Source organism: Pelodiscus sinensis, chromosome 4, assembly GCF_052426305.1.
Source record: "Pelodiscus sinensis isolate ZL-2025 chromosome 4, ASM5242630v1, whole genome shotgun sequence".
NCBI lineage: Eukaryota > Metazoa > Chordata > Testudines > Trionychidae > Pelodiscus > Pelodiscus sinensis.
In genome coordinates this window covers 28,017,587-28,045,249 of record NC_143055.1, presented here as the reverse complement: position 1 = coordinate 28,045,249, position 27,663 = coordinate 28,017,587, and the positions used below count along the sequence as shown (strand labels likewise).

Here is a 27,663-nt window from a genome sequence, read left to right as displayed (position 1 = left end):
TCAGAGCAATGCCCTACTCAAGGAGCATCTTCTCTCTCATATGACTCTTTCATAGCATGAAAACCAACTACAGTAAAACTCCAGTGGTCCGGCATCCAATGGTCCGGCACTCCTGATGGGCCGGCACCATCTGGAACCCGGAAGTGCTCCGAGCAGCCGACAATTGGAGCTGCTCTGCCCCCGGCTTCCACAATTCAGCTGCCAGCTGCTCTGCCCCGGGCTTCCCAGAGTCAGCCCCTGGTCAGTTTCAGCAGCGGCTGACTTGGGGAAGTCTGGGGCAGAGCAGCTGGGGCGCTGCCAGGTTGGTCCCCTAGCGCCGAGGGGCACATCCTCCCCACTCCATCCCAGACCCCCCATAGCCCCCCCTTCCTATAGTCCGGCATATCTGATAATCTGGCACCCCCTGGGTCCTAAAGGTGCCGTATTATCAGAAGTTTACTGTAAAAGGTAAATGGAAATAACACATCATCTATGTCACTTCAGTGTTTTGAAGATTGATTAAAATGTATCAAGTGCATTCAAGGGTCCAAGAAAGTATAAACTTATTATAAAAACACCAATAGAAAGTTTCTCTGATCATCTAAAAAATGGCAGTCTGTTTCCCCCATGATAATATTGCTAATTATTTATTTTCCAGCCTCCTTTAGAGGCTGCAGTTATTTCCTATTGCTGTAGGTGCTATGTAAAGGTGTTGTGAAAAAAAATACTTTAAAATAAAACTATTTTTTTTATTTTATGAACTGCTGAATTCTCTGCAAAATAAGGGTCTTCTTTATCTATGTTTCTGTCCTCTTTTCTGTTTCTTCACTACAAAGATGAGAATAATCTATGTCTTACCTAATGTGAACTTCTGGGAACTGATCTTTAGAAAACACGAAGAATTTGTTTGATGGAGAAAACTTTTTGTTAACCATATTTTATGGTTTAAAAACAAACCCTTGGAACTTCAGCAAAAATAGATAATCTGTTAGTCATAAAAGTTTAAATGGAAATTTCAGACTATGATGGGTTGCGCCTTTGAAATTTAAATAATATCAAAATTGAGGTTTGAAGAAGAGAAAGCAAAAAGCAGTAAAGAGTTCAGAAACTCAATTTTTCTTCAATCTCGGTAAATGCATTTACATTTTAATTTTCACTGTTTTCAATTTTCATCTATGAAAGGTCATATTTCTGTACTGGCAAGTGCAATAATGTTCTCTAGATAATAATTTTCTTGTAATTCACAGAGATGATTCCAGGGCATATAGATCACAACAATATATATCATAATGTTCAGTGTTGTGAACATTATGGTTAAAGTTGCATTGCAATTTCATATATCTGTATATCAGTGAAGTCTTTTTTGCTTCACTAGAAATTCCTACAGACTTTTTGCTGATATAGAACTAAATCTATGAAGATTAATTCAGAACTGGATGTGTTATGATTTCATTAATTTAATCAGTATATAAATGGTATGTAATATATTCCAATTTTCAAAGTCAATGCCACTTATCCTGCGGAAATCCCTACAACTGTCTTTCTTTTCAGCCCATATGGCTTCATAGATTATAAAATGCATAGAACAATGCATGTCTTATGCCATTTGTCAAAATGACTTTGCTTTATTAATAGTGCAAAACATCCTATAAATCCTTTTATGATTTTACTACCATCAGTTTTCTTCCTTCACTGAAGATGATAAATCAGATTTTTCTAGCATACAAAAAAATAGGAACAGTACTGAAAGTGCTGTGCTACAAAGGCTACCTCTATACTGTCTGTCTGTGCCATGCACTGAAAATTTGGATGGATAGCTACAGTCTTTAATCATGTTGGATATTACAGGAAAACGGAAGAGAAAATATTGCAGTGGATCCAACTTGCCAAACAGACAACAGCATCCAAAGTTAACAACTCTTGCACCAGGTACCTAATATATAATATAAGATTGCTGTGCAGAGCTATAAAAACTTACGGAGCCTATTTTGAAAAATGATACATCAATAAATAAGATTAGTTGAGGAACTAGGGTGTAAGAAAACAAATATAAAACTTTTAGGTCAGCAGAGGTCTAGAAGATAGAGCTCAGGAACTGAGAAAGCGAGAAAAGGAAGGGAATGGAAAATATATTCAGTACTACACAGAATACAAACAAGCTTGAAATTGTAACTAGTGTCCTTTAGAGAAAGTAGGTTTTCCTCTCAGCAATGTCAGTTCATAATCCTAAGTGTTCCTCTGTCCATCTAAGAAACCCCAGAGGGCTATTTTCAAGCTTTCTCTCTTTAGACGTTACAGTCTTCTTTCTTATTGATAGTGGGTTGGTTGCCTTTTTTCTGCTGCAGGCATTCGGCCCTGTTCAGATTTCATCTTGTTTTCCCCAGATACAAATTGTCTCTCCCTGACTGTGTTTCCAGAAGCTGCACCACTTCTCCTAGCACTAGTTTGGATCTAATTACTTAATTGCCCCTTATCCATTTGCAGATTTTGTTCTCTCTTATCTCCATTAAAATGAAGAAGTTTCATATGAGTTTCATCAAGTGGCTGTCAATGTCTGTGATCTTGGGGAGCTGCACCATGTGGACTGCCCCAGGCTGAAGGCCTTTGGGGGCATGTCTACACTAGGAAACTATTTTGAAATTACTTAAATTGACTCAATAACTCCCGATTTAACAAAATAAAATAGTGTGTCTTCATTACTAGGAAGCCTTGAAATTAGTGTGAGGCAGGCTCCATTAATGTGGATATGCTACCTCGACTTAGAGCCCCAGGAACCATGGGGGAGTAATTAGTTCAAGTTACTCTGGGGAGTAGTTATTTCAAAATAGCAGCACTGGAGTGTCCGTGCTACTGCCATTTCAAAATAACTATTTTTAAAAAATAGGGTTATTCCTCGAGAAAAGCAGAAGTACAGATTTCTAAATAAGCAGCCCATTATTACGAAATAATGGGCTTGGTAGGATGGATGCTCAGCCTATTAATTTGACCTAAGGGGGGTTATTTTGAAATAAAGCCCTAATGTAGACCAGGACTGGCTTTCTAGATTCCCAGGCCACCTGTCTCGCTCATTCTAGGGATAGCTGGAAGGCCAGGCTTCAGAAGTCAAGCAGACAGATAGCCCAGGAGTCAGAAATCCCTCGGTTCCCCAGCCTGGTGCAATCTGCACCATGGTTTTCCTTAGAGACACAAACTCTGGAACCCAACCTAGAACTTCCACAGCCTGAAGCCTGAAGACCCTGAGATCCCCAGCTCAAGGCATTTTTGGGGGGTTTCCAGCCCCATGGTAAGAAATCTAACTGAGCTGGAGACTTTTTGTAGCTCCCCAGAAAACCACATAGGTTCCTAACAGAACCCTGCCTCCTGTGATTTGATGAAAATGCATTGAACCAAAGATGTTTATGCGAAACATTTTGGGATCAGTGAATCAGCAATTTCCAATGACACAGACTTCCTTCCCTCCAAAGGTTTCTGAGCAGCTCTAGTTCATACCTACTGCTGCAGTCAGTATGGACACTAATTGACCTGTTTTCTTTGGCCAATCGGTCACCACTTTGGACCTGACACTCTAAAGAAGCTCTAGTTGTCACAGACATCCCCTGGCATTTGCATTGCGGGAGGAATCAGACACACTGGAACAATTTGGATAGGGTGGTGCTGAGAGGCATTTAACCAAACTGAAAACTCCAGGTATGATGGAATCCACTTAAAGTAGCGCCCCTGTGCAGGAAGTAGGACAGCACTCGCTACCATTGCTGAAGTGTCTCAGTGCCTCTGGTCAGCCACAAGGAAGAGTTCAAGCAGTAAATGCTGCCTTCTGATCTCATGTTCCATGTTATAAGTGTCTGTCTAAAAATAGTTAACTTCTCCCCTACAGACACCATGAAGCCTTGCCTCCCACAGCTTCCTTAGGTCACTTCCACCCAGCAGCCTGGTCCTTTCTGTGAAATTGACAAAGGGAGCTTAAAGAGTGATGGGTTGCCTGACAGCAAACTGGACCAAACAGGAGCTCTGAGGTGGGACTCAGGAAAGCTGGTAACAGCATAGTATACTGCTCCCATACTAATAAAATGGATCAGCAAGGGTATTATTTATACTCAAGTGGTGCACAGAAGCCCTGTCAGGCCATTGTACCAGTGCAATGCAGAGACAGAGGAAGATGCTGTCCTTAACTCAAGGAGCATACAATCTAAAACAGATAAAGGATATAACATGCAACCAAAGGAAGCTGAAAGGTGGGGCAAAGGGCATGACCATGTTATTTCTTTGCTTATGTAAAGGCTGTTCCCTTTGTTCCTCTTCAAGTACAGAAGGTAGAGGACCACAAGAGACTTCAGAAATACCTTGCCTCTGTAGGCTTCTATTTAACAACTCTCCAAGGTCACAGATTCCTGACTTGGTGGTATGCTGCCATCACTCAAGTGAAAAACACCTTTCTTTTTGAACCCAGGAAGACTCACTTGGGAACTACTTCCCATGGGGTATCCCAAGCTCTTTTACCACTAGAGGTCTTAAAAAAAATTAAAAAACCAAACTAATCTCTGATAGCTGACCTCTCAGTCTTAGGCATGCATACACAGACCTTCCAATACCTTCCAGGATACAAGAATCAGAGCATAGTCTTAAAAAAAGATAATTATATTAACAAAACAAAAAGATATCCTTAGTAAAGCATACTTGGTTGCTGGATATTATAGAGCAACTGAGAAAAACAGATTAAAGCTCACAGAATTGCTTCCCTGGGATTCAACTTCAGTTACAGTATATTGGGGGGGGGAACCATAATCCAAGCACAGAGGAATTCCAACCCAGAAAATAAAAGAAATTAACCTGATCATGGCTAACTAAACATGCCCTGTTGTAGTGGTCAATTGTGGAAGAACTTTGTGCGTGTTCATTTAGGGGTGGTGAGGCCTGCATTCTTTCCCCCCTTTTCCATTCCACCCCCCTTTTTCCCTACTACTGTTGAGCCAGAAGCAAACCTCTAGGAACATACGCCATTATAGCAAGAACGAATTGTAGATAAGGGCAGGAACATAACAATCTTGTTTACCCTAACATACTGATCACGTAAACAGGGCCAGAGAACAAGTAGATCCAAAACAGAACAAGATTGATAACTAACAGCTAAGCCCTACATCAGCACGTAATGAGTAACCCATGGAAATTTCCAAACTGCCAAACAAGGCAGGAAAACTGTATTTAAAGCTGCCTCAGAGCCTAGCAAATCGAACCTCACCAATGAGCTTTGGGTACCAGCGCCTCGGAAGCTGAGACAACCTCCCACTTCGTCCGCAGCCTACTCGGGGTTCCAGGCTTGCAGGAAGAGGGACGTAAGATATGCCACTTCTTTGTTATGTTGTTCTTCCAGTTATGGGGCATAGCTGTTAGCTGTCAGGAAATAAACTACTTGTGTTTGACAGATACCTGTGTGGTGTATTTTGTACTTTGGGAACCCAGTGTCGGACCTGAGCCTTACTCTGGCCGGCTACACCCGTCTGCTTACATTTATTGCTTCAAGGTTTTGGTCTCCTAGACATGGTTATTGCTGTAAATTTAATTTCTGCCTCCCAGGCTCATTCTGTCTCTTTCATGGCCCCTGTTGCTTCTCTCAAACAAAGGAGACTGAAAAAAGCAACCTCTTTTTCACTTCAAATCTTAACACTTTCTTCCCATTGGCTCTCCTGGCTCCCAGCCAACACTTCCTGGATTTTTTCAAGGATTCTCTGAGTTCAACCCTTTACAAGCAGTGCTTCCCATCCACCACAGCTTATTTATTTAAATAAATGTTGTTGATGGGGGAAATTGTAGGAAGGAAGGAATACATAGGAACAAAGGCATATGGCAGGGTGTGTAATAGTTTTTGAAGTCTTGTCAAAATTTTTGCCATGTCAATGTGTTTTACCTTTGCTAATAAGAAAGAAAAGTCAAACATCAAAATTTGTTGACTCTGTTGTCTGAAAAAAAATTAGTTCAGGTCAATCAAAACCATTCATTTAGAAATTTCTGAAATGATACTTTTCATTTAAAAAACATCAGAATAGGATATCTGAGAATTTCAAAGAATGTTCTTGGAGAGGTTATATGTGGTGGAGAGGTTATATAGGTGGGTGAGGTTATATGTGGGATCAGCTTCTGTTGGGCTGTGTCTAGACTGGCAAGTTTTTCCACAAAATCATCTGCTTTTGTGGAAAAACTTGCCATCTGTCTACACTGGCCGCTTGAATTTCCACAAAAGCACTGACGATCTCATGTAAGATTGTCAGTGCTTTTGCGGAAATACTATGCTGCTCCCGTTCGGGAAAAAGTCTTTTTCCGAAAAACTTTTGCACAAAAGGGCCAGTGTAGACAGCAGAGATTTGTTTTCCGCAAAAAAAGCCCCGATCACAAAAATGGTGATTGGGGCTTTTTTGCGGAAAAGCACGTCTAGATTGGCTACGGACGCTTTTCCGCAGAAAGCATCCTGCCAATCTAGACGCGCTTTTCTGAAAGTGCTTTTAACGGAAAACTTTTCCGTTAAAAGCATTTCCGGAAAATCATGCCAGTGTAGACGTAGCCTTGGTGAAAGAGACAATATCCTGGGATGAACACAGCAATGACTATACTGCAAACAAAAACGTTATGTGACATTTTAAAAATTATAAAATTGTGAAAACCAGTCCTGTATTGTAAACAATGTTGATGTCAATGAATTGACATTTTCTGATAAAAAAAATATTCCATGGAAAAATTCTCTACCAGCTTAATTAAGGAGTGCAAAAGAAGCCAGAATGGGGCAGGAGAAAGGGGGAAATAGAGAGAATATAGGAAACACACAGGAACAAGAATTACCAGAGTGGAAATTCCAAGATTGCCTATGTGATTTAGGAATACACATGCTCTAACATCCCAGAGAAAAGCCTCCCTCCTCAACCTTGCTGTTTTGCTAAAGAGGGATCAACCAGTTTTGCTACTACCTAGCCACATTATTTCCCCCTTAAGCCCCCTTAAATGAGTCTACTTTTTCCCTTATGTACTGTGAGCTAGGTCACAAGGCATATGCTACTTTTCAATGCATATATATTTATAATATTAAATAAAAAGTAATGTAAATAGAATAATCTTTAAAATGGAAGGGGAAGCCTGTTCATTTCTGAAACAGTTTTATGACTTAGTGGATCTCTCTCTTTATTATATCGACTGTGTATATTATTTCGAGGGATATACAGTGCGGGGTAGTTGTTTGCTTTGAGAAACTGGGATTTGCAAACTGGGCCACCACAGAAATCAGATTCTTCTGGTAAAATTGAAGAAGTCAGAGCTGTTCTTTCACAATTTTATGTCCTTCTTGGTTTTGGAAATTGTTGAGATTGTTACATTCATTCACTCCAACTTATTTGACCTTAATTCTCTACCTAAGGATGTACTGGTTAAGCCAAAATGAATGTACCATGCATAATAAAAGATATACCTAGCCGTAGGGAACAGTTTAATGCTATGACTATTTATGATCCCAGTGGTTTTCCTGAGATGTGCTGCATTAGCAATTTGTTAAAGCATTTTTTTCAACTGAATTTTCCCAGCAGTTTCTACTCTGTTGCTGAAACATACGATCAGATTTGTCTTTCTGCTGGACTTTAAATTTTATTTAGTTATTGCTAGTTATGCAAAATGGAGAAGACGAATCTTTCCCACTACACAAAAGAAATCCATTTTAATTTAATTTCTAAAGAACAGTCATTCCAAGCTTAATGAGGCAGTGAAGCCTAGAATCCCTCGAAACCTAAGGCAAAACTTGAATTCCGTGGATGTTTTGTCTGAATTAAGATAGCAGGACTGGGCCTTGAGTTTTCAAGTGCCAGGAAAACACACTGAATTTTAGTACTCCATAGATCATCTATGCCCATATTTCCCCTAATTCTAGTATTTGTATGTAACTACCATGGTTATTTCATGCTGAATAAGCTAGAGGAGCCAAGAAACACTTCTTTGTAGACATTTGCACTACGTCTACACTAAAAAGTTTTTGCGCAAAAATGGCCGTTTTTGCACAAAAACCTGCAGAGCGTCTCCACCTCAAATGCATTTTGCACAAGTAAATCAGCAGTAAAATGGCAGATCAGAGGGCTTTTGTCAGTGTAAGTAAACCTCCTTCTATGAGGCATAACTCCCTTTTGCGCTACAGCTATGCTGTGTCTACACTGCACCCCTTTTCCGGAAAAGGGAATGCAGATTAGACACTTTGGAATAGGCAAATCCACAGGGGATTTAAATATCCCCCGCGGCATTTGCATTAACATGGCTGCCGCTTTTTTCCGGCTTGGGGATAAGCCGGAGAAAAGCGCCAGTCTAGATGTGATTCTCCGGAAAATAAAGCCTTTTCAAGTAGGAATAAGAGATCCTCCAGAAAAGGCTTTATTTTCCAGAGAATCACGTCTAGACTGGCGCTTTTCTCCGGCTTTTCCCCAAGCCGGAAAAAAGCGGCAGTCGTGTTAATGCAAATGCCGCGGGGGATATTTAAATCCTCCGCGGATTTGCCTATTCCAAAGTCTACATTAGCATCCCTTTTCCGGAAAGGGGTGCCAATGTAGACACAGCCCTATTGTGCAAAAAGTCAAGTGTGGATGCCCCAGAGGGGTTTCTTGTTCAAGGGTTTCCTATGGGAAAAAGCACAGATACTCTCACGGCCATTCTGTGAATGGCAATCAGAGCTTTCTTGTGCAAGAGTGTCCATGCAGTGTTGATGCTCTCTTGCACAAAACCACATCACTTTTGCAATGTGCTTTGAGGTGTGGACGTGCTCTTGCACAAGAAGCCTGCACTGTAGACGTAGCCTGGGCGGGCACCTGTCTGAAAATGAGTTTTCTGTTTTAGATGTAACTGGTAGTTCTGTATACTATATTGAAAACAAACCATTCTGTAAATATAGTATTTTACAAATTAAACCCTTCTGTTTGTCTGAGAGTTGTAACTGCTCACTGGGTAAATTTGAACCTGGGCCTTCTGAAGCTTAGTGTAGGCACTTCTACAGCTTGAGCTATAAAGCCAGCTGGTGCTTAGCTTAGTCTGTAGAGCTCACTCATTCTTATCTCTCGCTGTAAGTGGTCTAAGTGCCACTACATGGGACAGTGAACCACATCCCATAGGCGTGTGGGTTACATGAGCACCAACAGACCCAAACCAGCCTGGGAAAAGCTGCTTATAAACAACCCAACACTAACTCTTTATCTTCCTTCAAAACCCTCCTTAAAGTGCTCTTTCCAGCATTTCTACAAAAATCTTGACAAGAGTTAGGCTGCTGGTGTGCTAAGACCACAGCCTCCCATGCTGACCAACACTATCTCATAGTTTCCTTGTACCATTCCCTTTGTTCTGTTTTATCCGTCTGTTTGTCCATCTTATATTTAGATTATAACCTCAGCAAGGCAAGAACTCTCTCTTTATTCTGTGTTTGTACAGTGCCTAACAGATTGGGTTCCTAGTCCATCGCTGGGGCTCCTCAATGCTACGTTAATACGGTACAAGATATGTGATGCAACAAAGTCATTAGGAGTCAAAGGAGATTGGTGCTAGACCATTTAAATGAGCGGGAAATGTTCAATTGCTGCATGAAGACATTGCTATTGTTGCCCCACCATTCACTGTCCAGTCAGCATTTCTTCTACAAACCCTTATTTCAGGGAATAACAAAAAGAAAACAGCTCACAGATGAGCATCAAAGGAGCAGAACACTACTTTGACCCTTAGTTTGATTGACATTATTTGGTCTTCGCTAACTAAACAGCAAGGTTTTGTCAGTAAATATTATCCTCCTTTCAGAGATAGGAAAACTGTAGCAGAGAGGTAAAGGGACCACATAACTAGCAAGCGCCCACTTCAGGATTAGAACTCAGTAATTCCTATCTGAAGCCACTAGTCTGTGGCTATTCACCTCATGCTCTTTGCTATGAATGTATGATTATGTACAGAGTGCTTCCTCAGCAGCCTCTGGGGCTGCTTCACCACACTTAGCCCCAGGCTTTGGAATAAAGGCATGAGAGACAACAATCTGCGGCTTCCTCTCACCAACCTGAGAGAATCAGAGACTCCACTTCTAAGTGGATAATAAAACTGCTTGTTTTCATGCTCTGACAACACCACATTTAAGAAATGGATACTTTTGTGCTGCATCTGTGTTGGCTTATTGAGAGGATGGCCAATTCATCGTATGCTGTCTAACAACAAGAAGCCATATGTAGGACTAGCTGAAACTGTTTGGCTGAAGAACAGGGGGAGAAACAAAACAAATCACTGCAAGGCTATGTCTACACTCACGGCTTCTTGAGCAAGTAATATGCAAATGAGGCTAAATGTGGAATATCACCGAGCCTCATTTGCATACCTAATGAGCCACCATTTTTTTCAGAAGAGGCTGTTGCGCAAGAAGGAGTGAATACACTGCCCCTTCTTGCACAAGAAAAACCCTCTTGCGCATTGCCGTTACACCTATTACTTTTCAGGAAGAACGGCATTGTGCAAGAGGGTTTTTCTTGCACAAGAAGGGGCAGTGTAGATGCTCCTTCATGCGTAAGAGCCTCTTCTGAAAAAAATGGTGGCTCATTAGGTATGCAAATGAGGCTCGGTGATATTCCACGCTTAGCCTCATTTGCATATTACTCGCGCAAGAAGCCGCAAGTGTAGACATAGCCCTAGTGTCTACTTGCAGGACAATATGTTGTCTGTAAAAAAAAATTTTTTTTCAAGCCAATTTTTTTTCTTTTTGACAAGTCATAATTTCTCATGAAACATTGCAATGAACCTTTTTCCTCTTGGCATTTACATTTCTCACTGGGGTGGGGTCATTTTCTAACCAGCATTCCCATTGTAAGGGTTGTCCTGCAGAGGTGAAGGTGGGAAGTGTGTGAAAAATCACTGAGCCGCCACTAGGGCTGGGATTGTAAGGTACTTTGTTACCTGTGCTCCAGTTGGGTGACATAAACTAAGTGGAGGAGGCCCTGGTGGCTGGCTACTAGTCTGGTAAGAACATTGTGCCCTGGCTGTGAAATTGTTTCATGGGAAATCTCTAGCATGCCTCACCATAGCATCATTTCTGTGCACACATTACTGGCCTTGCAGTTATTTTGGGCTCTTACACATGCTTAGGTAAAGCTGTACCACATGGGGTGAAGAAAAATGATTTTGAAATAATGACAATAACTACTCTGTGCATACAGCTCAGTCCTGCTCCTGTTTAACTCCATGGCAAGATTATCTTTTGACTTCAGCTGGATCTGACCTATTACTTGCATTCATAGAATTGCACTGAATCCATTAAGCCCATTCTCCACTCTCCAACATGACCACTTGTATCTTGCTTACTAGCATTGATTTCAGTGCAAAGAGTGTTAATTCAGACAGCTGTGCTCCGGGCACTTCAGAGTATGCAGAAACCTCTTTCTCCTCAAAGCTGAGTGCTGGTGCTCTCCCCCTCTTTCTGCAGCTTACTCCTCACAAGTACAAAATGAGAGAAAAATATTTAACACCAAAACCCACTCTCTTTGACTGTAGCTGCCAGATTTGTGGGCTTTACACCCAAGCTGAACATCAGAACAAATAGCCCAGGTTACGTCCTCTGTGCTCCAAGCAGGGATTTCTCATTTCATACATCATTTATAACTTGCTGCACTGGCTCCACAAAGTCGATATCTCTTCATAACACAAAGATGAGAGGATGGAAAATAGAGCTGAAAAATGTGGCTAACTCCTGCGAATTGCATTTATGATCAGTGCTGGTCACACAAAGCTTCTATCGCAATTTTATAGAACCCTAGCAAATTCAATATAAATAAACTTGTCATTTAGGAAATTTATGTATGAATGGATTTCAGTATACTTAGCAAAGAAGCTAAAAGTGGGGGCAAAATGGAAAAATAGACATTCTGTTTTATTTTGTCATTTCAGATCTCTGCCTGTGGAACATTGGGTATATTTTGTTACTCTGCCCTCTTAGAAGCTGTGATAATACTGAAAAATCACATATAGTCAAAACCCACTTCTGCAAAGGTCATAAGCACTAATCCACATCATCATGTTGAAATATGTTGTCATTCACTCATTATAAAACAACAAATTACTGTCTGATAGGCCCTCAATGAATTCTGGGTGAAATCCTGATCCTATAGAAGTTAATGGCAAAATGCCCATTAATTTTGGTAGGGAGAAGATTGCATCCTTTATATCTGGTTTGTATTGTCAATATCTGTCTAGATGGTAAAAAGAGGTTAGGAACTATGGGCCAGATTCAGTTCTCTCATCTGTGTAAGTCAGAAATAACCTGATTTCAACTCAACAGAGTTACAGTGGAGTAAAACAGGTGTAAGTGAGAGAAGACTCGGCTCCATTGCTTCTTTGTTTCTTGTACAGTGCAGGACACATTGTTGGCATCTTAATTCCTGGATGCCTGCCCCCATCAGGAATGAAATAGTTGTGAATTTGTTTTTCAAGTTCAGTTCCTGATGGCCAGGTGTTCACACTGAAATAGCATCATCACAATTATCACTCTTAACATTATTTAAGTTAATAAGAAATAGCATACTTATCTTATCTCATGGAGCTGAGGGAGATGGATTTAATTTCAATGCAGTACATGCCCACCAGATAAAAAGGGAAGTATTCATTTATGCTCTGGTATTATTTCTTTTGGATGATCTAAACAAAGATTTAAGAACAAGCATTGGCTTCCTTCCTCATAGCGCTGAACCTGTTTTCTTTTAACACAAGAGCAAAACCAAACATTACATTTGAAAAATCAAGCGCATGAATCAGGCAATTCCAAAAGTAAGGGATTAAAATACAATACTAGACCTGTCAAAGTTAATGGTAACACTAACCATGACTTAAATGAGGAGTACATTAAAATATACAAGATATATAGTGTAGCTGGTTTATTGATTATAATAACCTACAGAATAATTTAGTAATATCTACATTTAACAAAGGAGTCATCAATAGAAAATACATTTGTGGAAGATATATAAGTTGATGTGGCATTCAAAACCTTATTTTTGGTACTTCTAAGCATCTTCATTTTTCAACTTTAATACAAAATATTTATTTTGATTTCCCAGACTTTTTCAACACAAAATAACAATATAGGCAACTTTAATGCAAGTCCTTAGTAAATGTCTCTTTAACAAACATCTCAATTCAGAAGACATTAAGGCCCAAATCCTTTGGCGACTTAAGCATATGGTTTCATACTTATTTTTCACAAACCAATTCACCCATGCCAATTTATAACTTGATTACAATTATACTGATTACCAGTAAAACTTGCACATCTATTTTTCTGTTAAAAACATGATTTTTAATAAACAATTATTAAAGTTAGAAATTTCTTCTGGATTTTTGTTGACTTAAGTCAGGTATCTTTTTCAAATTTAAATTACCTTAATTAGGTAAGAAAAAACTATAATTCTTTAAAAAGTTCTAGGAAAAACATCATGATCAGATATCTAGACTTAAGTTTGATAAGACTATTTCCATAATAAGGATGAAATTAATAGAGATCTATAGAAGCTTGTCTAACTACTATTTCAGTTAACAGAATTATCCTCTTTTTAGAAATTCTGGAGTAGTCTTATAGAATTTTGTGGCAGACCTAGAGTTATCTATTGAATCATACATGGTGGCTAAGAAATGTCTATAAGGTTATCATTTTTCACTTCTATAGTACTTTTCCTTAAGAGGAGTTTCTTTACCACCTGAAGTGGAATTATAGGCATAACTTCATATAGCAATTTCAATAACATCGCTGGTTTTAAAAGCACTGATGTGATCAGTGAATTCATGAAACCATGAATACACTGTATACTAGATCTCATTTTAGTATCTTGGGAAATACATACTATTACCATAACTTAAATTTCTATTTCCTTCCCCCTGCCACTTTTCATGCCTTATGTCAGCTTCTGAAAGGAAGTTTTGTTTGCTATTCTGAAGATATCACTCCTTCACTCCCACTCCCTCAGTTGACTAGTCAAGCAATGAATAAGATGAATAGGATATATCACTATGCACTTCTTGTCCAACCATTGCTTTTTGATAGTGGAAACTTTGTATACATACCCATAGCCGACATTTTACTGGCTAATGATAAATTAGAAACAACTAATTTCCAAACAGAACAGATGGCTTATTAAAAATGAGCAGTCACTTGTTTGGCACGCAATAATTGCATTAACTATTTTCATATTACTGGCTTCATGTAAATCACGAACCATGTTGACAAATTTCATGGGCTGGTCATGGTAAAGAGAAAAAAAACTAATTTCATGGGGGGTGGGGAGGGATTGTCTTGGATTAATTTAAAGATTATATTAATTTGTACAGATATTTGTATATAATCTGAACAAATGAGCAATGATTAGACTGTTTTCCTGAATGGTAAAAATGTACCTCATCATTACAATGGCACATAAAAAGAATGTCTCCTATTCACTGTATTGGTCAGGCCACAAATTTGGCAAAAATCTCCAAATAATCTTCCAAGGGCCATTTTTGCTCCCAAAAAGCTAGGCTGCCACAATGAGTGTTCTCTATATTGAATTTAAATATGATTTTTAAGTGGGATTTTTTGTTCTGCTCCATTTATCGCAACTTTTCCACAGCAGAAAACAACCCCAACAACATTTAAGTTTGAGTCAAACCTTCAAATCTACAATATTTGTTTGAGTGGAAGATCAAAATTAGGCAAAACAAGTTTGCCCTTCTTTAATCCAAAATTATGGCTGCTTAGGTGAAGCTGTCTACACTACAGAGCTTCTTCAGAAAAATGGCCATTTTAAAAAAAAACTTCACTTACGTCCACACTGCAATCGCGTTCTTTCAAAAAAAAATTGAAAGAACAGAGGGTTTTTTCCAACATTGCTAAACCTCTTTCTACGAGGAAAAGGCCTCTTTATGAAAAAAGCATGTGTAGACAGGGAAGAGGGAGTTCTTTCGGAAGAAGAGGAAAGAGGAAAAAGCACAGGTGCCCTGGTGGCCACTCTATCCATAGTAATCACAGCTTAAATGCGAGATAGGGTCCATTCAGTGTGAACGCTATCTTTCAAAAAAGCAGATTACTTTTTTGATGCACTTTGGCAGCATGGACACTCTCTCTTGGAAGAAGTTTTTTCAGAAGATCTCTTCCAGAAAAGCTTCTTCCGAAAGAAGCCTGCAGTCTAGATGGAGCCTGAGCCAAGCCTGAACCATCAAGCCTTCGCATAATCTTTAAAGCTGATGGTTAAAAACAAAATAATAGCCCATTGGTATGAATACATTCATACTGACACACAAACAAAATTAACACATAAATATTTAGGCTGAAGAAGTGTTGGCAATGAAATAGCCATCCCCTGAATTCACTCACTTTTCTCACGTACAAGTTAGCAAACAGACAATTTCTAGAAAAGATGGTATTTCTAAGTACCAGGCCCATACCACCAAATCAGTGTTTGTGGTAACAAAAATGGTGTTTATGCAACATGATAACACAGTAAATACATTCAATTGGAGCTTCCAAAACGTTAATCAGCAACAAACCCTGATAAAGGGGCATAGCGTACTCTGTGTTCTTTGCTACCCCAGAAATAGTTCTCCATGTTGTGCTATACTAAAAATTTGTAGGGCTATGTAAAATTTGTAGAGCTACAATAGGATACTGATTCACTGAAGCTGAGAAAGAAACCTCATGATTTTTCACAACTGGGACTCTATCTTGATCTTATGAATAATGAATTTGCAGTAATTTCATTTAGAAAGGAATAGAAAAAAGGTCACTTCAAACATAAGAAATTAGGCAATGTGATTCTATAAGAAATTATGTTGAATGGATTAGTTTCTTCTAACATAAAATCAAAGAGCAGCTAAAAGGAAATATTAATCTTTGCCCTGCAGCAGTTTAAAAAAAACTCGTGGAAATTAGTATTCAACATGTAACAGATATGTTGGCACAAAAGTAATTGAATCACGGAAGAAAAACAAAAAATCAACATGATGGAAAGAAAAAACTTGTTTATTAAATCTACATGTTCCATTTTTTCATTCAATTGTTTCCCTTTTGGGGGAGGCCGTTACATGGTAGTAATTAATTGAACTTCTCCCTGCCTCTACAAGCCCTCACAAAGGAAACAGCCTTTTTCCTTTACTGCAGAACTGTCAAAAAATAGTTAAATTGTGTTTATTAAAGAAGGCACATGATAACTCAGACATATTAGCAGAGCCATATGGGGAATCCTGCAGGGTGATATTAGTTCCTGATTCTGACTTCCATGAATGTAGTGGTTTAAATTTAAAATACCATAAACAGACAGGGCAGTGACTGCTAGAATTTCCAATTCCCGTAGACAAACTATGTGCTCCAGCAAATATTAAAGTAATACACTGAGTGAGTGTGTTTTCTAGTGGTTGGACCCCGCAGAGATAAGAGCGTGCTATTTACTAACTAAGGGTACGTCTACACTACAGCGCTAATTCGAACTTAGTTCGAATTAGTTAATTCGAACTAAGCTAATTCGAACTAACGCATCTAGAACTAAAAACTAGTTCGAATTAGTGTTTTGCTAATTCGACCTAGCATGTCCACATTAAGTGGACCCTGAACCGGGCTTAAGGATGGCCGGAAGCAGTGCCGGCAGGGCATCAGAGGAGGACTTAGAGCGTGGAGATACTGTCTCAGGCTAGCCGAGGGCTGCGCTTAAAGGGTCCCGACACCCACCCCGGACAGACAGTTCTCAGGGGTGCCCCGCTTGCAAACCAGTCCTGGCTTGGAGTGCCCGGAGTACCCACACTGGGCACATCACACCACTCGGCCATCAGCCCAGCTGCACTTGCCGCAGGCTGCCATCTGGGGAGAGGGGGCAATTGGGGGGCTGCAGAAGAGCTTCCACACCCAGAAGCCCGCAGAGCCAGCCCAGTCCTCCCCATCGGGGGCTCGTACCCCATTCCTCCCTCACCTCCTTCCACTTACCCTTCCCTAACCCCTTTTCTTGATGTACAAAATAAAGGACAATTGTGTTCAAAAATGGAATCTGTCTTTATTGAACAAAACTGGGGGAGACTGGGAGAAGGAGGTGGGTGAGGGGAAGAGAAAGGCTGGGAGAGGGGAGGGCAACTAAAATGATCAGGGGTTGGGAACAGGTCCCATATGAAGAGAGGCTAAAGAGACTGGGACTTTTCAGCTTAGAAAAGAGGAGACAGAGGGGGGACAGGATAGAGGTCTCTAAAAGAAGGAGTTGGGTGGAGAGGGTGCATACAGAAAAGTTCTTCATTAGTTCCCATAATAGAAGGACTAGAGGACACCAAAGGAAAGGAATGGGTAGCAGGCTTCAAACTAGTAACAGAAAGTTGTTCTTCACAAAGCAAAGAGTCAACCTGTGGAACTCCTTGCTGCAGGAGACTGTGAAGGCTAGAACTAGAACAGAGTTTAAAGGGAAGTGAGATCAAGTCATGGAGGTTGGGTCCATAGAGTGGTATTAGCCAGGGGGTAGGAGTGGTGTCCCTGCCCAAGGTTTGTGGAAGGCTGGAGAGGGATGGCACGAGACAAATGGCTTAGTCACTGTCTCCGGTCCATCCCCTCCAGGGTCCCTAGGGTTGGCCGCTGTCGGCAGACAGGCTACTGGGCTAGATGGACCTTTGGTCTGACCCAGTACGGACATTCTAAGCTCAGGGCTCAGGGTCAGGGGTCTCAGTAGACCCCCTTGATTTTCATGCACACCTGCTCCTGGGTGGCCAGGCTGGCAGCTCTCCTGCCCTAGCTGGCCACTTTCCTGTGCCAAGTGCGGAGATCGTGGATGAGGTCCACGATGTCCACACTAGCCCAGGCGGGTGCCCGCCTCTTGCGGTCCCGGGCAAGCTCCCGGGAGCCGCCAGCCTGGTCCCGGGAAGAGGGTGAGAGCTGGGGGGCATCGGGTGGGTGGCTCGATCCGTGCCAGGTGCAGGGTCTGCTGGCTGGGTGCTGGCAGGCTTGCACCTGGCACGGGCACCATAGCCAGCCCGTGCCCCTTTAAGGGGTCCGGGGCCGGGAGGGGGGCATAGAGTTTCCCTGGTGTTGGCCAGAGTGGCCACCAGGGAAACCTGGGGAGGGCTAGCCTCCCACTAGTTCGAATTAAGGGTCTACACAGCCCTTAATTTGAACTAGTAAGTTCGAACTAGGCTTAATCCTCGTAAAATGAGGATTACCTAGTTCGAACTAAGCGCTCCGTTAGTTCGAATTAAATTTGAACTAACGGAGCGCTAGTGTAGCGCCTATGAAAGTTAGTTCGAACTAACGTCCGTTAGTTCGAACTAACTTTGTAGTGTAGACATACCCTAACAGAGCTCCTGTAGCAATTCAAGTAGCAGGGACTTGTGCTTATAGGGTTGAAGGTACTGCATTCAATCCTAGGTGAAAACTGATATCTACATATACAGACATGGCTTGTTTCTCTAAGTCCTAAAACTCCACATTTGGACTAAGTACCTAATATTGCAGTATTTGGACAGATACTAGAAATGGTATTCAGGAAAAGCTAAATTAGAAACTAAGTACAGCAGACTTCCGATAATCTAGAATCTTTGGGACCAAGGTGGTGCCGGAATATTGGATATGCCAGACTATCAAGAGATACTCTGAGCTGGGTTTTTATATATATATATAAAGTGTTTTAACCCTTTTTATTGTAGCACAAGCACTGTCCAGTGTCACACAATGCCAGTGGCAGACTGATTTAGTCCCATCCAGTTTTGCTCAGTTCAGCTGCTGCCGCTGCTGCCTTGTGTCTCGTTTTTTGCCGAAGGTCACTCACTAGGCTCTTGCCATTTTAATGCCAGACTATTGGGAGTGCCGTACAATTGGATGCCGGACTATTGGAGTTTTATTGTAGTGGTTAAGACAAGAAGATGGTTTTAACGTGCTACTATATTTTTTATTTATTGCCTTAGGGTAAGTCTACACAGCAAAATTATTTTGAAATAACAGCCGTTATTTTGAGATAACTTTACTAGCATCTACACAGCCAAACCGCTATTTTAAAATTAAATTGAAATAGCGGAGTGCTTATTTCGAATTTGGTAAACCTCATTCCACGAGGAATAATGCTAAATTCAAAATAGCTATTTCAAAATAAGTGCTGTGTAGACACTTATATCGAAATAGGGGGCCTCCAGCCTTCCCAGGGTGCCCTGGTCACCACTCAAGCCTCAACCAAGAACACGCCTCTCCTTCCCCCCTTCCCTGAGCCCATAAAGGGGTTGACTCTGGCCACAGTGCCTGTACCAGCTCAAAGCCTGCCAGCCCAGAGCCAGCAGTCACTGCCCCGACCCAGTGGCCCCAAAACATAAGCCAGCAAGCCACTGGAAGCCAGAGCTCCACCGCTCCCCAGAAGCAGTCTGCCAGCTCCCAGGAACCTGCCAGGGCACAGAGAAGGTGGGCACCTTCCTGGTCCAGGGTGGAGATCATGGACCTTATTCAGGTTTGAGGGGATGCCCTCAACATCCATGATCTCCACACTAGACAGAGGAATACAGCCATCTATGGCAGGATAGCTGCCAGCCTGGCCACCAAAGGCCATATGCAAACCCAGGAGCGGGTTTGCATGAAAATCAAGTTGGTCCAACGAGACCCCCAACTCTGAGCCCTTAGCTTCCCCTCCCCTTTCTTCCCCTTGCTTCCCCCTTCCAGCTCCCTCCTCCCAGATTTCCCCCTCCCCTTTCCTCTCCCACCCTCTCTTCTCCCCTATCCCGCCTCCTTTCCCCAGTATAACCAGAGTTTCCTTACCCCACCGCCGAGTTTTGTTAAATAAAGAGAGTTTGTGCTCATGAAAATACATGTATTTTATTTGACATCAGGAAGGGGGTTAGGAAGGGGATAAGTGGAAGGATGTGAGGGAGGAATGAGGCACAACCTCCAGTGGGGCAGACCAGGGAGGCTCTTAGTGCTCCTCAGGGTGGAAGCTCTCCCACATGGCCTCCTGGATGCTGACAGCCTCCCGGATGGCAGCCTGCAGCAAGTGCAGCCAGGCTCACAGCAACGAGTTCACAAAAAGCACCAGAGTGCCCAGGGGGAGCTCTGAATTCATGTTGCAGAGTGCTGTGGTGTCCCAAGTGAGGGCAACCAGAGCACGCAGAAACAAAATGCTTTGCTGTCCCTCATCGAGGTAGTCAAGCAAGCAGGGAAAGCTGAGAACCAGCTGTCCAGGGGGCGTCCCTTTAAGCACAGCCTCAGATGGCCTCAGGCAGCAGCCACACAAAGTAACTCCTGACCTGATGCCCTGCTGGACCTGGTTCCGGCCGGCCTTAAATGCGATTCAGCGTCCACTCAGTGTGGACGTGCTATTTTGAAATAGCAAAACGCTATTTCAAAATGCATTTTGTGTGTTGATGCGTTATTTCGAAATAACTTATTTCAAATTAACTATTTTGAAATAAGATATTTCAAAATAACGCTGTAGTGTAGATATATCTTTAGAAAGCCAGTGATAAAAACCAATAATCAGTCCTCCTTCCTTAACAGAATTTACTAGCAATTAGTAGGTCACATCCAGCAAGTTTAGTTAGGGGAAGGAGTCTAATGCTCCTGTTGTTTGCTGGGAGAGCAATAGAAAAGAGAGAACCTTCCATGAACTAAACAGAGAAGAAGTCGTCAGTGCTGATGGTAGGCACCAGAAAGCAGCTAGCCGAGTCTCTTCATAATAACCTCAGTCCCATTCTGGACATGAAGAAGTCTGTGCCAAGTAAAACCAGAAAAACCTTTAGCTACTGATAACGGAGTGAAATTCAACTTCTTGAAATCAATGACAAATTTTCAATGGAGTCAAGATTTTGCCCTTGGTCTTTTTATCTACTCTGGGGCAGTCTAAAGGGTAACATTATTCACACTTAATGCTAGTAACATCTATATGCAAACAAGTGACTCTCCAAAAATAATACTGCTTGCTCTATCTCAGTCAGCATTGTTCTTAATGTTACTGACAAAAAACAAAACGTTTTGCTGCTGGTAGTTAACTAATAGAAGATATTACAATAGAATTATACACAATGTATTGCTGTTAAGATATCAACAATTGCAAAGAAAATTATAGATCTATGCGGTATGACTCGGCCAGGAGCCCCGTATTGAGGGAAGGGGGCACAGAGCCCTGTCAGCCCTAGAAGATATAGAGCCCCAGCAGCCATGGAGCTCCAGCCTGGGGAGCTATGGCCAGGCAGGTAGCAGCAGAGCTCAGATTGAGTCCTAGACAGGGGCAGCATGGGCCAGAGTGGGAGGGACCTCCCTTCATTTAGCAAATCCCCTTGTCCCCAGTCAAGTCCCAAAGGTGCTGTATGAGGGAGGTCCAACCTGTATTAACATTTAAAAAGCAGTTGTAGTGCCTATAGCAGGTATGTACTTTGTCAGAAAGCTTTTGGCACTTAGAAGAAGTGAGCTTTAGAAGAAAATGTACACAATTCAAAGGTACCTGAATATTATTATTTATTGTGGATTGAATAATGCTGGTAGGCTTCATTGCAGGGGTAGTAAAACTGGAGGGGGGCTAATTCCCCAGCATAAACTCACATGTTCTTAGCAGTGGGAGAATGGAGGTGAGAACAGGACCTGTAGAGAGGACAATGCAGGAGTGGCCATAAGTGCTGCAGCACCCACTGACTTGACAGGGATTCCATGCTAGACGCGATTTCCAGTTTGGTTCAGTGGCCCCCAGCATCCTCACTATAAAAATTGTTCCAGTGTTTCTGGGAGGGGCTGCTGTAGGGGCTGAAAATAGGCCCAGTAGCAGGGAAAGGCATCAAGAGTGGCCATTGCAGCACCCAGGGCTAGGTTGGAGAACAGGGAATGGAAACTGGAGGGGGCAGAATGGCCTCAAAAGTAGGTAGGAACTCCTGGGACCCTGCATCTCAGCCTGGAGCCAGCCCTTATAAAGACTCCATCCCTCCCCTAATTCCCATGTTTATCTCTCTGCCCCCAAATTTGCAGAGAGCTTCTGCCATGCTCTCTGCCTTATAGTGCTAGTTACATTACTGGCACCATGAATGGCAGTTCCTGCCTGCAGAACTTACTCTCTACACAGTTTTGCCTGATGCCTTGGTTCCACTCTGGAGAGCTCATTTTTTTAAAAGTAATCAGGGCAGGAGGATTAGTCCTGGGTCTCAAACCTCCAGGCCACACAGTCGTTCTCATGCTCTCTGTCTGTCTCTCTCTGACCCAGTGACTCTTTCATTTTTTTATCCCCAGTGGAACAGCTTCCACGGGAGAAACTGAGGAAACCATATCAGATTATCCCATAGCTCAATGGATAGGGCACACATCTGAGATATGGTAGAGCCTATCCCTCCGTCAGGCCAAAGGGATCTTAAACCAGTGGTCTCTCACACTGCAGGTGAGTACCTTAACCCTGTTGTTTGGTGTAAGCTCGTCTGTGGAGGCCCAGTCCAGTAGGAGAGCTGCAAGCATGCTTACCAGATCCAGCCTCACAGATGAGTTAGAAGAGGAACTCCTCCATCTTTCCTTGGTTTGCGCATCACTCTGGGGCTTAGGCATCCATCCAGAGGCCTGGAGTAGGACTGCAGCTCAGAAGCAGAACCACTGTTGCCTCGGGAACTGTACTGCAAAACTGTCAGCGCAGAGTGATTTTCGGTATCTACAGGATTCAGGGACAGCTGAGTGGGAGTTTGGTGATCTCAGTGTGGTCTAGTTCTGGGATTTAGGCACCTACAGTGGCTGGTGGGCATCTGTAAACAAGTGCTCTAATCAGAAGCTCTGCATGTCGGAAGCAAATTGGCCTGCAGGGTACAGTGTCCACAGCAGAGTTCTACAGTAACCACAGCTGGACAGGCCCCTCTGTTTTTTAACCTCATGAAGCACTGGCAGCTGATATGGATAGAAGAGCTGACAGCCTCACAAAATCTCTGGGCAAGGTGTGGGGAACCCCCACTCCATGCTCCCAAGAGGTATGGGATATTGGGTGGAAGGGGCAGGGCAGTGACAGCCAGCCCTCAGCACTTCCCAGACCATGGTGTGCACCCTGCCCCAGCCCTCAGAGCCACCGGGAGTGTGCCATACAGCACTCCGGTGGTGATTTAAAGGGCCCAGGACTCGGGGCCCTTTCGATTCGCTAGGCCCCAAAGCAGTTTCTCCCTCTACTCCCTTTCTCTCCCAGCATAGAGCCATCAACAGGCCTGAGTATGGATAGCAGATGCTACATAAAATGAAGAAGCACAGACTGACTGCACAGACTGTCACAGCTCCAATGGAGCCTTTCTGATTTATTGTGGGGGGGGGGGAAGCAATGAATACTGTGTTCGATGCAGAGAGTCTTTGCAGTGACACTAGAAGCAGGGCAGTCAGGTACCTGGTGAAGCAGATCATTCTCAACAATAGTCTCTAGCGTGGAATGAAGCGGCAGAAACAGTACGTCATGGATATTGTCTTCAGTCTCTCTTGCTACCTGTAATAGGCTTTTATATCATTTTTGCTCATTTTTATAGTTTAGTGACCCAGGATGGGCATTTTTTGTCTGTAATTCACTGGAAGAAATGCTTGATTGGAGTTATTCTTCTTCTAACCTTCCATAGAACTGAGAGGAGAGGAATTGTGACTGTAGAGGCAGAACGACCTTGTATTTGAATAGTTGAAATTAACGGATTTTAAAGAATGGGGTTTTTAAACTCATGGAACATAAAAAGAAATAAAATAAGCTTTTGGACTCATATGTCAGCAAGTTCTCTCTGATTACACTTTGTCTCTACATGCTGGTGGAATGACCACAAAAATTACACAAAATGGGCACTGGATGGTCCATAAGGCTTCCAGATCCCAGATGGTTTTGTAAAAAAGCGGCACACTGCCCTTTTCTAAAAATCATATTGAATTTACTAGCAAATGACAGCCTCTCTATTTTAAATGGAACTGAACGGAGGTACTCTTGTTTTTGAAAATCCACAGGGTGGTTTAAAAATCACAGCCTGGTTTCTATGTATAGAGGCCTCACTGGATTATCTGGGATGGCTTAGCTGAGAAGTTCATTATTCAATACATGGATACCACAGGATCTGAGAAAGTTACTCTGCCCGTGGAACAAAGCCACCCAATGGAATGGCTGCAACCTCTGCAGCATTCTGTGCTATAGAGGTTCTTATATTGCAATGAGTGCCTTCTAGCAGTATGCTACAGGTTGCATTTACTTGGTGCGTGTTGATAAAATCATTCATGTCATGATTTCCTCTTTAGCTGAGAGTCAACTTTATGTAAGAGGGTATGTTTAAATTAATATCAGAAAACTACAGTAAAAACACAACTGTTGGTTTTCTAGACATTTTTGCAGTAAGTCATGGTGCAATGGAAAAAGCAAAGAATAGACAAACAAGGGATTTATTTAGCTTTCCCTCCATGCTCTCCTGAAGTTCTGCTCAGTTGGTTGATTAAAGGTGGGAGCTAAAGCTATCATCGGTGAAAAACACTGCCAATGATATTATCAGACAATATGCCAACATAGGGCCTATTCTTCCCTCGGGATAGAAATGACAGACACATAGACCCCCATTATTACCACAATGGTGCCAAATGGTAATAATGTAACCATTTTCTGACTGGCCTCTTTCCACACCAAAAATTATCCCTTCTACTAAATATGTGACTAGTTTGTGATGGTTTGTGATGTAATTGTCATTGTAACCATAACAATTGTGACACATGCACAAATGAGTAAATGATGCATCTTGATCTCTAGACCTTTTCCAGAATGCCTGGGGCCACACACCAGCCTCTTTGTTTCCCTGCATACTCATGAGCTAGTATGTTCACATTTATTTGTGAAAGTGTTATTATTTGACTAGTGAAATTTTCAGCCTTAATCCATTAAGGGTGCCAGATAACAGCTCACACATGTTGCCCTCTGCAATCTGTTACCAATCCAATTTCTTGATAACACATGACTGACAGACAATGCTGTGACTGGCAAGTGAAAACCAACATTCCAATTCCATGGAAATGCCCTGGTGATTCTAGAGACAGAGAGGGTTATTTTTAGGAGACTTCCTTATAAGTTACACTACACAATGTCATGGTATAAGTGGTTGCTAAGGTATAATTACATAATCCTAGATTCCCTAATGTGATCTTTGCCTTGACCTCAAGAGAAACAGCACTATATGGTTTTAAATAAAATATGGAACTTCTGTTTGCAGTGTGGGAAGCTACACAATAATGTCAGCAGTGAGAAGAAGCACATATTAGAAATGAAGAACTATTATGAAATTGATGACTTCATGTGAATAAGTGTGTCAAAACCACATACTTTTCCCTTTTGGCAATGCTAAAGGAATGTGCTATGTATAATATAAGTATTAGCCAAGTGTCAAATTTGGGTGATTATTACCTGTTCTCATGTAGTGAGTGTTGAAAAAAAATGAAAGCTAACAATGTCCTGTTGTTCTTCTACAACCAGCCTTCCATCCTATTTGTTTTTAGAAAGCACGTAGCTTGAAAAAATTACTGTAGTGTGGATGACATTATCCCACACACGCCTATTGTTGAGCTATAAATGCAGAGCTGTTAATCCAAACCAGCAGTTCCTAGGAGTTATACTGCACATTACAACCTCTGCGTCACAAAGCTGAGCACTGTTACTACAGAGATAGCACAAAATGAGAGCTTACCTAGAGTACAATCCAGTCTACAATGCTTTCCCATACACTTGTTTCACATGTACTATTTAACTCTTACAGATAAATCGAAAGAAAGTTTATATCCAGTGTTCTATGTTAATCTATTTTCCTTTCTGTGCATTTTCCAAAATACAAAGAGTTTAAATTTGAAGTCTGTGATGCTATTTTTCCTCAAAGGTGAGTCCACTGAGGCATCTGAATACATGCTATACAGATATTTTAATTCTTGGAACATCTTCCTTACTTACACCCATGGAAGCCAATAATAATTCTAATACTAATTATTATTTAAACTCATAGATCCCATTTTGGAACCTTTCTTCCACTTCAGTGAAGAGAGTCATGGACCCTTCTTCTGGACATTATGCCTGGATCCATAGCAGGATTTGGGGGTTGCAACACTGAGCATCCCTGTGCCTAACTTCTAAGTGCCTATTAAAATCATAGGAACAACACTGATCCACAAAGTTGATTTAGACCGTTGGGCTCCCTATGCAATGAATGACAAGAGCCAAGCATTTTGGCAATCCACAAAGCCAGTTTGCTAGGCTGAGAGCCACCTAAGTTAACCAATGGGTGATGGAAGGAGAGAGGTATGCGCTAAACTCCATGCCGCTCAGAAACAGGCCCCTAAATCAGAGCTGCAGAGAGACACTGATCCCAGCTGACAATCCATAAAGGGGAACCCCTCTTCTACACATACTTACACACTGAATGTATTTCTTGTGGGAGTGAGTTAGCTGCTTTCTTTGCTGCACACCAGACAGCCCAAGATGGTGGTGATTGCCTTATAACATTGGTAGTGTACACACTTACCTCAAATGTAAGAGACTGAGGCTCAATTTCCCCCTCTTTACTAGAGGGAAAGACAAGAGGAAGGCGATCCTGTCTCCCTTTCTGGCAGAGCGAAGAACTGAACCTATGTTTCCCACATTTCATGTGAGGACTCTGGATAAACATTATGGCTGTATCTAGACTGCATCCCTTTTCCGTAAAAGGGATGTAAATTAGACACATCACAATTGCAAATGAAACGGGGATTTAAATCCCCCCCTCCCCACTTCCTTTGCATAAAAATGGCTGCCGCTTTTTTCCGGCTCGGAGCTTTGCCGGAAAAAAGCCCCAGTCTAGACGCGGATCTTTCGAAAAATAAAGCCTTTTCCAAAAGATCCCTTATTCCTTATTTTAAGAGGAATAAGGGATCTTTCGGAAAAGGCTTTATTTTCCGAAAAATCCGTGTCTAGACTGGCGCTTTTTTCCGGCAAAGCTCCGAGCCATAAAAAAGTGGCAGCCATTTTTATGCAAATGAAGCGGGGAGGGGGTTTAAATCCCTGCTTCATTTGCAATTGCGATGTGTCTAATTTGCATCCCTTTTACGGTAAAGGATGCAGTCTAGACACATCCTATAAGGGTACATCTACACTAGCTCTTTAGTTCGAGCTAGGTAGGGTAATTAGCGCAAGTGGAGTTGCAAATGAAGCCCAGGATTTAAATATCCTGGGCTTCATTTGCATGTTCCCGGGTGCCGCCATTTTTAAATCCCCCTTAGTCCGAACTCCGTGCCCGTGGCTACACGTGGCACGGAGTAGGTAGTTCAAATTAAAGATCCTAATTCGAACTACCATTACTCCTCATTCCACGACACCCTTAGTTTGATCTCGGGGGGCTAGTGTAAGTGTGTTTGCTTTAGCTGGGAAGCACACACCCACCTACAATGTAGACATACACTGCGGCCAGATCTATACTACACTCAGAAGGTTGGTTTAAGGTATACAATTCCATAACATAGCTGGAGTCAACATATCTGAAGCCAAGATTGGCCCCATCTCCACAGCTGAAGGCTGATGAGAGCAAATGCTCCCATCAGCTTCCCTTATTACTCATGACTGCAAAGAGAACCGGCATTGACCAGGGATGCCCTCAGCATTTGATTTAGCGCGTCCTTACTAGACCTGCTAAATCAAAAGTCAGAAGATCAATCTCTGCCACAGCAAGTGGAGACGTGGCCTTAACATCCTTGTTAGGGATGCTACAAAGATAAACTATCTA

The 27,663-nt window shown here is 42.0% G+C and overlaps 1 long non-coding RNA gene across 1 annotated transcript in view; it reads left to right on the top strand.

Moving 5' to 3' along the window:
• The first annotated feature begins 16,123 nt into the window (after positions 1 to 16,123).
• Positions 16,124 to 27,663, top strand: part of LOC142829672 (uncharacterized) — a 30,871-nt gene continuing 19,331 nt past the window's right edge. Inside the window, exon 1 of the long non-coding RNA XR_016349396.1 lies at positions 16,124 to 22,328. This is a non-coding gene — a long non-coding RNA (uncharacterized LOC142829672). The remainder of the gene's footprint in view (positions 22,329 to 27,663) is intronic.